General features: G+C 41.9%; 1 protein-coding gene across 3 annotated transcripts in view; it reads left to right on the top strand.

The window, feature by feature from the left end:
- Positions 1-4,355: 4,355 nt before the first annotated feature.
- The window catches only part of GPBP1 (GC-rich promoter binding protein 1), a 36,034-nt gene continuing 23,988 nt past the window's right edge, over positions 4,356-16,401 (top strand). The window contains exons 1-3 of one of the 3 annotated variants that reach the window (XM_080362113.1): positions 4,356-4,537; positions 5,386-6,433; positions 7,175-7,242. The gene's annotated coding sequence lies outside the window, so the exon portion shown is untranslated. The other 2 variants (XM_080362110.1, XM_080362111.1) reach the window with 2 other exon arrangements.

The following is a 16,401-nucleotide window of genomic DNA, read 5'->3' as shown; positions in this document are numbered from 1 at the left end:
TCATAAACGAACATGTTCAGCTCAGCCTTCCTTGTTTCAGAAGCTGTTTCTATTAAATATTGTGGCAGTTGCACATCCCACAATGAGATGTGGAGCTTTCAATAGGGCACCTTTTGTGCCTCACTGTACCTGTCCCCATGTACACCCATTGGTGAGTGCTGACAGTCACATCCTCCCCCCTACTTGGGCACAGTGAATCCTCACATTCACCTTCCTCTACTGGGGGAGTTGGAGGGAAGGGACCCTTGGTCAACACACAACATCCTCAGCCAAGGAGGAAGCTTCTGGACCATGATTGTAATGACCATGGCCAGATATGACTGGGCTACAAAATGGGGGTGCTGCTGAAGACCCCCTTGGAGTGGTCCTCTTGGAGCAGAGGGACTTTGAACAGAGCTCTCCCCTTAGAATTAGACACTATCTAAGGAGAATTCCCGGGATTGAGAGCCCTCACCTTCTTCCTGGTCAGTGTTATATCCTTGAGTGAGTCCTTGCCTACCCTGGGCAGGTGACTACCTCTTCTGGGTACCCTTGAGTGAAAGTGGCCTCTTGTTTTGTGAGTGCATGCATGCTGTGAATCCTCACTATTCTTATGTGTCTTATAGTAATAATATCCTCAACTGGTGTCCAAACCTGTGCTTTGTAATGTTGTCAGAGTGCTGAATAATTTTGGATAAATCCTGTTTCTAGTTGTTTTTCTTTGCTGAACGGTTCTGGCTAGAATAAAGTCTGTTTGGAGCTTGTTCCCTGCCTAAATTGACTTTTGGGGTGCCTCCATGATGAATATCAATCACATTAATGCTCTCACTCCCTTCTGTGCTCTATATACCTCTGAAGATGCAGATACAGCTTCTGTTTGGAAGACCAAATGACATGTTTTAAAAAAAAAAAAACAACCAAAAAAAAAACCAAAAAAAAAACCCCCTATAAATATTGCTTCACAAATTTGAAATTCTGGCAATCTTCTGTTGTCTTGTTCTTCATGACATACAATGGCTATGTTTATGCTAGGATTTCTTCCTCCGTAATAGAATATATATGGTTTTATCAGCATAGTTTAATTATTCTCCACACAAGCAAAACAACCTGTGTTAGTAGAGGCATTGTTTTGCTGGTATAAACTCTGTCTACACCAGGAGAACCAGCTTGTATAGTTAGGCTGTGCATGGCAGGAACCTGACCACAAACCAAAGTCACATGCCAGCGGGCTTGCAAATTCCTTTAAATTAATCACCACATGCTAAGAATGATCCTGTTAACTTTGCTGGAACAGCTTCGATGCTCATGACCTATAAAATATAGTGTGTTAGAAGAGAAGAGCTCTTGATATGAATTTTGAAAAGTGGTTTGCCACTGACCTCTGTACGGTAAGGACATCCTCTCAGCTGTTTGCTGGGTCAAACCCTTGCTTTTCATGAAGTGGAAATGGCATTATACTGTCTTTTAAGAAACAATTAGAGATATACATCAAACCCATTTCCTATTAGTACTTTAAAGTAATTTCCCCAAGGACTATCACAGCTTTTCCTATGGTTACTAAAATTGGTTTGGTTATGGTCACCGGAAGGAAATAGATGGATCATATATTTAGCAACACAAACAGAAACCTATTAGGAGGACTGATCATCTAGGTTGGAAAAGACCTTTAAGATCATGAAGTCCAACTGTTAACCTAACATTGCCAAGTCCACAACTAAACCGTGTCCTTAAGTGCTACATTTACACATCTTTTATATACCACCGGGGATGGTGATTCAACCACTTCCCTTGGCAGCCTGTTCCAATGCTTTACAACCCTTTTAGTAAAGAACTTTTTCCTAATATCCAACCTAAATGTCTGCTGGTTCAAGCTGAGGCCATTTCATTTTGTCCTATCACTTGCTACTTGGGAGAAGAGACAAACACCCTCCACGCTACATCCTCCTTTCAGGTAGTTGTAGACTGTGATAAGGTCTCCCCTCAGCCTCCTTTTCTCCAGGCTAAATAGACCCAGTTCCCTCAGCTGCTCCTCATAAGACTTGTGCTCCAGTCCCTTCACCAGCTCATTGGTTTTCTTTAGACCTGTAGTGCTGCCTGGGATTGTTGTGATGTAAGTGCAGGACCTGGCACTTGGCCTTGTTAAATCTCATACAACTGGCCTCAGCCCAATGATCCAGCTGGTCCAGATCCCTCTGTATGGCCTTCCTACCCTCCAACTGATCAACACTCCCACCCAATTTGGTGTTATCTGCAAACTCACTGAGGGTGCGCTCAATCTCCTCATCCAGATCATTGATAAAGAGATTAAACGGAACTGGCCCCAATACTGAGCCCTGGAGAACACCACTTGTGACCAGCCACCAACTGTTAATAGATTTGACTCCATTCACCACAACTCTTTGGGCCTGCCCATCCAGCCAGTTCTTTACCTAGATATGGATGAATTGATAATGCACTGCCACTTAACTGTGTTCCTCTTTGGACACCTGCAGTACTTAATGTATTACAAAGCCAGAAAATGCTTAGAATAGCTGTGCAGAGTGGGGACTTTTGCCACAACACACTCAAATAAATTGAAAAGTAATTTCAGGTAATTAATATAGCCTTAAGCGTGTGTTGTCAAGGTGGCCTAAAGTTGTGTCATTAACTCTATACCCTTGTTTTCATGTTGCTTTGGGTTCACATCTTATCTTGTTTTCCTAGATACTGTTACCCATCGTATTTTTGGATTTTATATGTTGCTTTGGGACTTGTATATGATTACTTTGGTCAGAGCTTTCTTGTTATTACATGTGTTTGAAGCACACACCACAGTGGAGTCCTGAGATGTTTTTGGTGACTTCTCCTGACTGAACAAACCTGTTACTTTCTAGACACTACTGCAACATGTGTCTGATGTTAAATTGATCAATAGGTAAGTTATAAATTACTATTTTGACAAAGATTTTAATAATGGCACTTGAGAGTGTGGGCCATTTTGGTACCACAGTCCTGGTGGCTGTACCTGGATGCATCATACTTGGGTCCTTGGCTGGTGCCATGGTTCACAGTCAGACCAGGTGGTAAGCTCTGCCTTGCCTTTCCTGTTTACAGTTTCGTGATTGGCAACAGATGGCGAAATTAACTGAGAGGCATGGGGTATGCTCTGACACCCTGCTCGGGAAGCCTCATTTCTGCAGCACAGGTCAAGGTAAATAAAAGGACAAACAATCTCAAGGATGAGGTATAGAAAAGAGGTTGCAACACAGCCGAGATTGTGATGGAAGCCTAGAAAATACACCACTGCTTTTAGAAATTGTAACTGGGGTTGACTGCTCCCAGCCGAGCTGAAGATACATAAGACCATAACAATTAAAAAAAAAAACCAAACCTGACAGAACCTCCTTATTTTTTTTAAGATGAAACTGTCACATGCTTTTCTAATTTTTTCGGTTGTTGATTTCTAGTAATTTTTCTAGTGTTTGTTGTTTTCTAGTAATTTTGCCAAATGAAAACAGGTTATTTCTACAGCGTGTATATACCTGCAAAATACATTAAAAATCCTACTGTTCGCTTGGACATTGAGACTTTTGTAAAAAATCAGTGCATAATGTCGGTTCCTACAATAATTTAAATCTCATAGAGGAAAATCCAGAATCAAATGCAGGCTCTAAAAGCACTTGCCAGTACCCTTTCTAATGACATTTAAACATAATTCTGCATATTTAATTTTTCACGTAAATAATTGCAGGATAATTTGACCTGTGTTGGAAATGAGATTTCAAAATTTTCAAAACGACAATCCAAACATCTAGTTCTCGGGCTACAAAAACTCATCGAGTTTCTTTCAAAAACGCAACGCGCAGAAATGGCTGCGTGTACGTTAAACGTATTTTCCGCTCTCCAGCTCGTACTTTAAAGACGTTTGTGCAAATTCAATGAAGACGGTAATTTTTTTGTTGTTTGCTTAAATGGCGGCTATTGGTGGCTTCACCCTGTCCGCTGCCTGTGCGAGCTGTGCCCCGGCGCTCCCGGGTGCCCGCTGCATCCTCGCCGCCCACGCACCTCGTCACGGCGGCAGCGGGATCTCCCAGACACCGACCGGGCCGCGCTCGCCGAACGCTTCCGCACCGTGTACGCGGCACACGGACCTTCTGGCGGCCAGCCGCGGCCCCGCAGCACCCGCCTGGGCTAGTCCGACCAGCCTGCGGCCTGAGCCCGCGCCTTGGTTCCGCTGACCCGGTTCGGCACCTCAGCGTTGTAGGGGTGGTGCCGCGCGGCCCGAGGGGTGCGCCGCTGCACGGTTAATTACGGCGGCGCCGGGGACTCCCGCGGGCGGGGCGGGGGCGGGGCGCGCTGGGGATTCCCCCGCCGCCCGGCGCGGAACTTTCGGGATTGTTCCGTGACGTCAGGGCAGGGGGGCTCCCTCCGGCCGGGCGGGGGCGGGGTCGCACCCTCGGCGGCAGCCGGGAAGCCCCGCCCCGGGCTCCCGCGGGGTCGCGCGGCGGCTCTCGCGAGGCTTGTTCGCGCGGAGCATTGCGACTCGGAGCGGCGCCATTTTGGGAGCGAGGCGAGCGGGGTGTGTGCGTGCGTGTGTGCGTGCGTTTGTGTGTGTGTGTGTGTGTGTGTGTGCGTGCGCGCCACTCTCGCGCGCGCGGCTCTCGGGGGGCAGGGGGTGCAGCCCCCAGGGCCGGTGTGTCCGCAGCCGGGGGCGGCGGGGGCGGGCAGGGGGCGCGGAGCGGCCGGGGCGGGTACTGGCGTGCGGGGCGCCGGGCCGCCCCGGTCCCTCCCCCGCCGCGCCGCCGGGCCCGCCCTCGGGGAGGGCAAGGGGGAGCCGCCTCCGGGACCCCGGCGGCGCTGAGCGCTGCGCGTGGGCGGCGCGGCCCCCCCGGGCTGGCAGGGCAGACGGCAGCGCGGGCCGGCGGATTCCTGCCCGGTGCCGCGACAGAGGCCGGCGGTGGCCGGGGAGCTGGGGCCCTGCCCGCGCCCTCGTTGGACCGTGGGCCCCGGAGCGACGGGGCTTTCCCCGGGCGCTGGGGTTTCCCCAGGTGCCGCCGCCGCTCTGCGGGCTCGTCCTGTGCTCCCGCCTCGAGTCCTGGGCCCAGGTCAGCGTCTCCCCCCCGGCTGATCTTGCAGACCTGTTCGTCCTCCCCAATAAAATGAGAAATGCCCCTTTCTTTTCATTTTTTCTTTTTTTTCTTTTATTTTTTTCTTCTTTCCCTCGGGTGTGAGAGGTAGGAGAACGCTGTCACTGACAAGCTGCGTTCTCTGGGACATTAGTAAAGATTTAACCGAGACTTCTGCACTCGGGTTCGTCTCCCAGATTGTGTGCGTGTTTGGTTTTTGAGATTCAGATCTGTGTGTTCGTCTGACGCCAGTTCGGATTTCAGAAGGGAATACTGATTGTTCTGGTTCTTTTTACCGTAGGCAGTGTGGATTACAGGAGTCCTGGGCGTTTGCAGCCTTCTGCTTCTGCTGGTAGGGAGAAGGTGGAGACTGACCTGCAGCACCTGCTTCTTGCGAAAGGGGGGAAAATCAGACGCTGTCTGGCATTATTTTTCCAAGTGCTTCCTCCTGAAGAGACTTCTGAAACAACCAATAGGCGTCTGAGAAGTGAAGTGGAAGTTTGAAGTCGTGAGGGTTTTTTTTTTTTTCCTAGCAATATCGAGCACCTCATTCTTGGATGTTTTTGTCCTCATGGCTTGGATACGTGGCTAAATTTATCAAGTTCTGAATACTTCAGCTGCGAAAAGAAAGTGCTTTTTTTGCTTTTAGATACCTTTTTATTCTCGGCAGAATTCTGTCCGAGTCATAAATATAACCAGTGCTTTTAGCTGGCTCCAGGTTAAATGCAGCCTGAGTCACTGTGTAGACATTACTGGAAAGTTTAATGGCAGATATTTTCCCCATTATCTTATTTTTTAGATTTTCTGGCATAGCTTCTGTCATTTTGCAGTAAGACCTATTTTCTAAATGAAGAATCTAATAGACATTTGTTTATCATTTTTTCTTTTATATTTTATTTAATTTTGTTTTTTTGTTGAAAAATCATGTTGCCAATAAGCAGTATGGAGGTATCCAGATAGCTCTTGCTTACAAATGTGTCTGTTACCCGAAGCTAGGAAAATTCTACAATTCAGATGTGAAAACTGGATTTTCAGCTTCACAGTTTTTGGTGTAAAAAGTGTATTTATTTCATCTGGAGCTGATGCTTCTTATAGTGATAGGTAGATGGAATAGACAAGAGAAGAAGCTGTCAAAGAGAAAGGAAGCTTTCTAAGACGGTTTACAAATTTTGGAAATAGCCTTCTGGAATCTGTAAGCAAGAAGGATGGGTAGCTGATTTCTGTGAGGTCACATCTATGTCAAACAGCTACGAATGTAGTATCAACAAGAACTCGGGATATATCTCAAGGAAAACTGGAAAACTACCCGTCACGCAGTACTAACACCTTTTGCAGTCCTTTTGGATTAGGTAAGTAGTGTTCATAAATGAATTTATACTTGAATAAGCGTTTTATCAGTAGAATGGTTAAAACAGTAATGTTTACTGCCTAGTTTTTTTTTTTTTTTTGAGAATGTTGAAATGAGCTTGCAGAACAAACAGCAAGTAAAAATTATTTAAGAATTTGAAGAATACATATACAAGGAGAAATGTGTAGGTAGGGGAGTGATTTTTAGGGGAAGACTACATCTCAACATCTAGGTTGAATCCTGTTCTTCAGAATAGTATTGTAATCTCAACAATGAGCTGTTATATTTATTGAACAAGCCTGCTGGATGGCTTACGCATCTCAATCTTTGCATTTGTATTAGATGTTTTTGCAGCATGAAGGTACTGATAGTTTTGTGTGTGTGGTTTTTTTTTTTTTAAATTTCGTTCTGCCCTTTTTTGTAACATATGGAAGTGATATTTTTTACCAAAGATTAGTTTACTGCATAGGCAAACTAGCTTTTTCATGTGTTGGTGTTGTAAGGTTGATTTCAGAGTATTTCCTGTTCTGTAATGAGAATGAATGAGTCTGGTCTGCAAGTGTAATGTTACAAAAAACCTCCACCTTTTTGGAAGGATTCAAAACAAAATCTAGTGGTGTATTAACTAATTTTCCATGTTATTTTTAGATGTATTGCTGTCTCCATCCTCCCATAGTCGTTAAATGTTTCTGAAGATATAGTTTAAATGTTGAAATCAATATATTTACAATATCTTTTGTAGGTTTGCATTCAGCTGAATTGCTACTGCCTCAAAGAAAATGAAGATGGACAGAGCAACTTAATTCAAAAGTCAGTGGTAATTTTACTGTAATTCTCTGCCCTCACCCCATCTTGATTATTCATAAAGCTTTAAATAATTAAAGCATTATTAGGTAGCCTGTAAACTGAATGTTTGGTAAAGGTGTCACATTTACCTTAGTCACCGCTTTCTAAAAAATTGTTCAGAGCTTCTGTAGTACTGAAGTATTAGTAATAGTGAGCTTATGAAAAAGAAAAGATTTTATTTAAGGTCAATGCAAAGGTGTTTGGCAAGATGGCTTTTGTTAAAGCCTTGTAGAACAAGCATATGAAACTGTATCTAAAGATTACCACAGCGTTTCTTCCCCCTGTATCTTGTTACAAGTATTTCGACCACAAATGAAAGATTTGCATCTAAATAATTTTTTAAGAGTCTTGAAATAGTTCTGTGTATGTCTTGTGAGTATCTGAAAGCTGGTCTAGCTTCAGTATTTTGCTTTCTTTGTGTGGCCTTGCTGTTTGGTTTTTTTTTTAACTTCTGTTTCATTTTTGTTGTTTTGAAAACATGGAAACGGTGGAACATGAATAGGAGTCTGTTTCTATAATGTCTTGTGGCTGTGGCTTGTGTCTGAGGATTAACTGAATGAACTGGGCTACATGTGAAGGAATCAAACCATCAGAGAAGAATGATCTTCCTCATTCCTTTAGTTAGATTAATCCATATTCTGCTTGAAAGCATTTGGTAAATGGAAAGAGTTCAGGTGTGAGCAACCATTTCCTTTGTTTTTTGTCTATTACATGGTCATAAACAATAGTAATACAAGTACTCCTTAACTCACAGAAAAGATGATGTCTCTTTTTTTTTTTTTCCAACCTATTAACTTTCAGTGCTATGAGGTACTTCTGTATCTTGAAAAGAGGCTCACACTGAAACAAGGAATTACATCCCCGCACTTAACTATTTTTGGTGACGTCTTTATCTGCACCCTTTCCCTTCTGGGTATTTTGAAGAGTTTTCTGGTTAGCTTCATTAAATTAACTCTATATTTACGTCTCTCTGTTTGCTGATAGGATAATTCTTATTTTCTTTTCACCGTGTTTGCACTTGGGAAGTGCAGTTGTTCTTGTTCATATGCAAATGTATTTCACAAGGATTTAAGCATGTTTAACAGCTTTGCCCTTGTACCTTAAGCAAAATTCATACTTGAGTGAGGCCCATCGAGGAGAAAATGCCTAGCATGCTGGTCCACTTTAATTCCTTCTTTAGGTTTTATTTGTATAGTGCTGACAGTCTGTTAAGTGTTTTGCAGACAGCTGTGAAGGTAAGGTCCTTGCCCCTGAGAGCGTATACCTTAACCCTTGATGTAAACGTAACTTTTGTACTGGAATAACCACCAGCAACATGGTTCTTTTATTAATTCATTTAATCTGGCAGAATCCTAAAATGGGTACATTCATACTGACGAATTGTCTTGAATGGTGTAGGCTGCTCTGCTGTGTGAAAAAAATGTTGATGGAAGCTTTTAAGAGTTTTAAGAGTAAACAGAGTTTAAAACCGTACCAGACATTAAGTGGTATTACATCTGTAAAATGATAAAGGGAAACTGTGTAGATATTTAGCTTTGCTGGAAGAGCTTAACAATTTAATGTCCTTTATGGTCCTTTTTTTTTTGTCCTCCATTCTAGTGAGATTTTTGTGTGTAAACTGTGTGGATAAAACATTGTAATAATGGTAGTTCATCAATAACTTCTGGAGAAGTTGATTTTGTTTCTTTATTTTTTACTACTAGGAGTAAATTCTGCCCTACAAGGAGAACTGTATGCAGGCCTTATTATAAATGGACTTGAATGAGACTTGGCATGCTGTTTGGTTTGGTTCTTGGTACTGTGTGTTTGAGCAGTAGTAGTGCCGAATAGCTGGTGATGATGCCCTGTGTGGTGCTGTCAGCTCTTTCACAATCACCTCCTTTTGTATTTTTGGTAAACATAGTCTGATTAAATATAGATTAAATACATGGAATTGTTTTCCTATGTTACATGCTCAGCATATGTCAAAACTGCTACCTTTTTTCAATAGCTTTTTCTTAAGACCCTTGCAAAGACTCCAAAGCGCAGAAGAATTCCTGGTGATTTTGTTACATAATGTATGCTGAACAGAGTAGTGATATTTTTGCACTAATACTTCAGCTTTTGGACTTCGAACCTCGCAAAGGGCAAGAGATTAACGTTTATCTAGCTTTCTGCTAAATGATACTGCAATTGTGTAGGGTTTCAAGCAGAAGGAACCTGGTTCTAGTTTACCTTCAAATACGAAGTTGTTCTGCATTACAAAATAGCTTGCTTTTTAAAAAAATTACGTTTTAGTATAGCGTAAGAAGGAAAAACTGTTTTGCATAAAAGTGGTGATGAAGTTATTTGAAGCTCTCTCATTGAATTTGGCTGTTTCTTAAACATTTCCTAGAAGATATTTTGATTATTGTGACATTAATATTTGATTCACAGAAGCAATGTTATTCCTGTTGCTTGTAAGCTATATGTATAGAAGAGGTGACTAAAACCAGAGAGTTTACTTGCTATGTGGTAGCACAGTTAAGAAAGAAGAGGCTTCAGCTGAATTGTTCAGAGTGTTTTGATGTCTGTTAATCTAGTGGGAGATAAGACCTTAAAGGTTCAGCTCCCTTTCCTCTTATTTGAGGTGCAAGTCTTTGACAATTTTGGAGGACCAAAGAACTTGAGAGAATTGCCATGTGCTAATTTCATCTTGTTTGTAAACCAAATGTCTGTAAACCTTCTTCTACATTGAGGTGTAGTTGGAGGGTGACATGCATACTTTCCCTTCAAAGTGTTACATGGTTGGCTGTAGAGATTTAAGCCTTTTATGTTGTGGCTGTGCATTTATATGGAGAGAAAAGAAAGGAAATAAGTATTTTTTTAGTTTAAGTAGTTGTCATGTGTTTGCAGCAATTTGTGATCAGTAGAAACACCTCAGCTTTCAAAAATTGAGTAAAGGTTGTGTTAGGGTTTGAATATTCTGTTTTATTAACTTGCAAATTTTGGTTAGCTAAGCAACTTGAAATTAGCTTATTTTGCTTTGTTGAAACTAAATGAATCGCAGACTAAGGAAGACCTCTAATAAGCCGTGTCTCTAAAAGGGAAATGAAAATGGAGATGTATAGGGTTTAAACAAAAGTATTGTTTAAAGCTTGCACTCTACCAGCTTTACTTCAAATTAGCACTGCTCTTGACTGGAGATAACAGGGAAGGATCTGCTATCACAATAAATTTTCTGTTTAAAAGAAAACCTGTGTTTGTGGAGAAGGGAAAACTTTTCGTGGAGTGGTTTATTTTAATGGCCTGGTTCATTTGAGAAGAATCCTGAACATTTCTTGTTATGAAGGAGAGCCTGTGTAGTCTGGGTAGGACTTGTGCATATAGTTTCTTTGCCTAATTTAGAGCAAAACTTTGTCTTTTGTCTATGGCTGATGCTAAACAGGTGAAATAAACTTTTGAAGCTGGTCCAAGGTGGGAGAACTAAAGACTAAATTTATTCTGCAGCTCAGTTCCTCAGGGTTGTTCTGTTTCTGGTGAGTTTGCCTGCTGCCGCTTCTTCAAGAAAAAAAAATGACCTTGGTAAAGAGGCATATCTTATTGTTGTCATGAAATGCAGTACAATTTGTGTTTAGCATATCTTTGGTAGCAAATGTTCAGTTTTATTTACCTCCTGCAAAATTTTGTGCCTCCTTTTCCTTTTTTTGTTAGATGATCACTGACATGTCATACAGACTTGCTTACTAGATGCTTCTGAAATTCATATACACACTTTGTTTGTCTTCCTGACTTATTAAGGTTTTGATATACTTCCTGTAGCTCATTACCAGGGAAGGAAGGCAGCAGCAGTAGCAACAAACTTCAGACACTGAATAGTATATAACCTTTTATTTTTCGTGGTGTCATAACAACACTTTAGTGTATTTTAGTTCTGATGGCTTACAACCTTCTTTACCCCATTTATAAATATTATATGAAAAATTACAGTGACAGGATGCGGGTGGGTTATCAAACAAGTGTGTAACTGAGGGTGGAGTTAAAGTTCCTACATGTAATTAATGGATGTTAATAGTAATCTGTGAGGCAATAAGTAAAAGATCATATGTATGTGCTACTTAGATATGCATACATGCTAATTTTAGGCTTTTCTGAAAACTATGTGTGTGTGTTTATCCATGTGCTTTTAACGTGTATTCTGTTCATGGGTTTCTCTATGCAAATCAATAGGCTGAACTTCTAAATGGGTCTTCAGGGAGCATCGCGAAATTTGAATTCATATATCTCTTCTAGTTTCAGGAATTCATGTCTGGAAGCTTCTTTTTTTTTTTTTTCCCCCCCCTCATTGTTAGTAACTTTGCTACTCCACTCACAGGCTTCAAATATTCCTCACTATTTGAGTTTATATTGCGTTTTATTTTAATTGTCTTCTAACAATCTCTGAAATACCCAGTGTCATTGGAACTTCCTCCTGTAAAATAATATAGGCTATCCACAGAGCATGAGAAGTATAGAAGCTGAAAATGCAGGACTGTTTTTCCTTGTATCTAGCTTCTGGTAAGATGAGTTCAGCTGTCAGGGCTTTTTTTTTTTCTAAATTTTATTATTTTAAAACTTTTTTCCAATAAAATTTTGGCTGGCTCCATTTAAATTGGATGTATTTACTACCATGGTGACTCCATAAGATGGGCAAAAGTGTATAGTCTTTTAGTAAATTAAGGTTTTAGATTGTAGATGTTTTGGCTGTTTTACTACTACACTGACTAGCCTTTTTCTTATTATAGTGGTGTTACCATTTTTGTCACTTTCTTCATGCTAGGGCATTATGAAAAAGGAAAGCTGTTTTTATTTATTGTAGTAGTTCAGGCAAATAGTGTTACCAAATTGCATCTTGCTGACAGTAGTGAAGCATGTCTTGGTTATCCAAGACAGCTTTCTGGGCTAGAGAAAGATTTTTACTTTGTATGCTTGAAGAGACCTCCCTGAAGTTGGATCTCTTCAATACCAGTGGGACTGTCTTTCCTCTGCCAGCTAAATACTGGTTAGACAAGTTGAACAACGTGCTCTTGGAACTGGGTGGAGATGGTCTCTGATCTCATGTCCTCATCATCCTAAAGTTCTGCTGTGTCTTCTTCTCTGCTCTTGTTGGAGGAAGGATCATGTTAGGGAATGTTTAAATAAGATAGACCTAAATCCACGGAGCCTGACAGGATGCTCCCATGAGTGCATAGGAAGCTGGCTGGTCATTCCTTATTAGCTTTGAGAGGTCTCACAATGATTGAGAGAGGTTCTTGAGTACTAGGAGAGAGCAAATGTCAATCCTGTCATCGAGAAAGGTAAGAAGGAGGATCCAAGGAACTACGGGCTGGTCAGCCTTGCTTCAGTCCATGGCAAGGTGGTAGTCCATTTCCAAACACATGGAGGACAGGAAGGTGAGTGAAAGCAGTCATGATGGCTTTATGAAGGGGAAGTCATGCTTAACCAAAGTAGTGGCCCTCGACAGTGAAGTGACTTGCTTGGTAGATGAAGGGAGAGCAACAAAAGATGATTTGATTGACTTCAGTAAGACTTTTGACATTGTCTTCCATGGCATCCTTCACCTGGCAAAGTTTGTGTAGAGAAGTGAATGATGAGGTATGTCAAAACCAGGCTGAATGGCCAGGCATAGCTTGTGAGGGTTGTGATCAGTGGCTGTTTGGTGGAAATCATTACTGTTATGCCGCAGAGTTCAATACTGGAGCCCATACTATTCAACACCTTCATTAAAGCCCTGAACAATGGGGCAGAGTTTACCCTCAGCAAGTTTGCACATGATGCAACATGGAGATGAGTGGTTGAAACACTAGATGTTTGTGCTGCCATCTAGAGGAACCTGAACAGAAGGTCCTTATGAAGTTCAGCATCTGCCAGTACGTGCTGGGGCCTGATTAGCTGGTGAACGGCTCTGCAGGGAGGGACTTGTGGGTGCTGTTGGGCAGTGAGCTGCCTATGAGCCAGCAGTGCATCCTTGTAACAAAGAAGGTTGACATCTTCCTGGGCTACAAGTGTTGCCAGCATGTTGAGGGGAATTCATCTTTCTTCTCTACTCAGCCCTGGTGAGGCCACATGTGGAGTGCAGTGTCCCATTATAGACTCTCTGATACAAGAAATATATGGAAAGATGTGGAGTGAGTTCAGCAAAGGACCACAAAGATGATTAAGGGACTGGAGCATATTTCCTGTGGGGAAAGGCTGATATTCTTTTTCATCTTTTAACAGGGTACAAATTGGTCCTCAGTCTTTCAGAACACTCTGAATATTTTAATTTTTCAGAAGATACCTTCCAGATTTAAAATTAGTAAGCCAGCAAACTTGTATTTTTCTCATGTAAAATTTATGAAGGTGAAAATGATGTAGGAGACTTGGTTGTTAATACTCTTGATGGGACTACAGACCGTTGGGACAAGAGTAGACAGTATGCCCTCAGAAGGATGTTACAAGGTAACAGTGCTTCATTGGAAGGAGATGCTGTCTGTGATAAAGTGAAGAGCTGTTGTTGAGATATTCCTTTTATTGTCTGTAATGGGTGTAAACCTGGGAAAATAAAAGGTAGGATTGCATGTTTTTTCAGTTGATTCTTACAAGTTGCAAAATCTTTAATAGTGTTTATAGTTACATACCAAATGTGATACAAAATGCATTTCATCTACTTAGAGCTACTTAGTAATGAAAATAGTCTTAAAAATCACAGCAGTTAAATGTCAGTGCATGTTAGCTTACATGCCATAATCCTTTTAGGATTCTGTACTTTAGTCAGGCTCATTTTTTTGTTATTTGACCTGTTTGTAGGAAACAAAACATGGAACTAAAATTCAGAATGCTTCAGTTATGTCTGCTTTCCCTGCTGTCTGCCCATGGCCTATACCACAAGATCATTTCTCCCCACCTTGTCTGCAGGCTCTCATGTCCACTTACACAGCCAGTGCAGAGACCCACTTGAGATGAATTCTCATGGGAGTCACTTTTCCAACTCTTGAAGAGTATTATGCAATTCCAGAGATGCTGTATGGCTATTTTTAGTGTTGTGTAATAGAGGAATGGAGAGAGGATTTCTAGTACTGGGAAGAGTTGTTGAATGGAAGTGAAGCTAGAAGAAATTCTGGATAAAGGTTTGCCTTTATGAAGGAGCAGGAGTGATCACTTAGATTATCTTTTGTGAAAAGCTTTTTTTTTGTTGTTAAACCAGTTTATTCCAGACATCAGCAGCCTTTGAGCCTTTGTTTTTTTCTTGATGATACGTTCAAGGCCAGGTTTAAGACATTTTTGAAGGAAATTATAATGTTCCACTGCATTAGCAGGAGCAGTGCATGAGACATTATGTGAATTTCTAGGATATTGTCCTGGTTTTGTTAAAAAACAAGTTTCTCTTTTAGTGAATTTGCCTGTCAGCTAAAGCTTTCATATTAGCTGCATTTTCCTGGAGAACCAGACACGTGTTTTGGTAAACCTAGCAATGGAATGAGAAGTTATTGATAAGCATGGATACACCTCTCACGAGAGGGGCAATGAGAAACAGGTAACCAAGAAACTGACCAACTGTGTATAACATCCCATTCACATGAATACTTCATGTAAAAGTGGGAGATCATGAGGATCTCGCCCCTTTTTTCCTTTTTCCTTATGGCCGACATTAGGAGAGGATCTTGCTAGTCGTCCCTGCGAACTGAGGCCTAGTGAGAGACTGAATCCAGCACCGGTTGGCTGCAGAGTCCAATCCAGGACTTAGGGTGCTGGCTCTGCGGTTGCTGAGACTTTCAAGATTGGTTTTGTATATTTTGTATTATTTTCTCTATTCTTATCAGTAGCATTAGTAAAACATTTTTAATTTTTCCAACTCTCTTCTCTCTGTCCTTCTTTTCCTCCCGATCTCCTCTCCTTAGTGGGAAGGGGGGAGAGGGAGCAGTAAAAAGGGGAAGGGGATGAGGAGAGGAGGTTAACGATACATCTGCCAGGTTTTATTGTCACTCCACAATCTAAACCCTCGACAGATATGAAGGAAGTCAGTTTAGATCATACAAGTTCTAGTGTTTCATTTGGAGACTTGGGGTTTTATTTTTATTTTAAAGCTTTCTCCAGCCTAATTGTTTCCAAGATATTATAAATGCCTGGCATGGGGAAAAAAAAAAAAAGGAAAAAAAAGTCTAGGTCTGTCTTTGGCCTGGTTTCATCTGGGACAGAGTTAGTTTCTTCCTAGTAGCTAGTGTAGGGCTGTGTTTTGGATTTAGTATGAGAAGAATGTTGATGATACACTGATATTTTGGTTGTTGCCAAGCAGTGTTTGTATCAAGTCAAGAACTTTCCAGCAGGAAGTTTGCAGGTGCACAAGAAGTTGGGAGGGAACACAGCTGGAACAGCTGACCCAAGCTGGCCAAAGGGCTATTTGATATCATATGACGTTATGGTCAGTGTGTATTTTTTGGGAAGAAGAAGGAAGGGGGGATGTTGGGAGTGATGGCATTTGTCTTCACAAGTAACTGCTACACGTGAGAGAGCCTGGCGATGGCTGAACACCTGCCTGCCCGTGGGAAGTGGTGAATGAATTCCTTGTTTTGCTTTCCTTGTACTCGCGGCTTTTGCTTTACCTGTTAAACTGCCTTTGACTCAACCCATGAGTTTCCTCACTTTTACTCTTCCGATTCTCTCCTTCATCCCAAATGCGGCAAGGGAAGGGAGTGTGGAGTGGATGAGGGAGCAGCTGTGTGGTACTTAGCTGCTGGCTGGGTTAAACCACGAGAGCCTTCTTGCCTCATCCTTTTGCTGTGTGACTTTTAGCAGGAGAACTGCTTCCTGGTTTATCACTGCAGCTGAGTGGGTTAATAAATGCACCAGATTTTGTTTGTAGTGACTCTACAGTTACCCCATCTGTAATGAGTCCTGGTATGTGACCGCACTCTATTCCCATTTTTTATGTGTTATGCAGAGATACAGGCTGGACTAACAGATGCTTGCTAGGGTTCTGCACTGTGCTTAGCCTGTAAAGATCTAGTGCTTCACCAGTGGTTGGAAGCTACGGCTACATACTGCCAGTCTGCCTGTTTGGTGAATTTCTGGAGTGAAGGAGGGTGAAATCTGTAACTGACATGGTTGTGGTTGCAGGACTCCCTACTTTAGGACAAATGGTATGAG

The sequence above is a fragment of the Nesoenas mayeri genome (genome assembly GCF_963082525.1).
Source record: "Nesoenas mayeri genome assembly, chromosome: Z".
NCBI classification, from domain to species: Eukaryota; Metazoa; Chordata; class Aves; order Columbiformes; family Columbidae; genus Nesoenas; species Nesoenas mayeri.
This window is presented reverse-complemented; position numbering and strand designations above follow the sequence as displayed.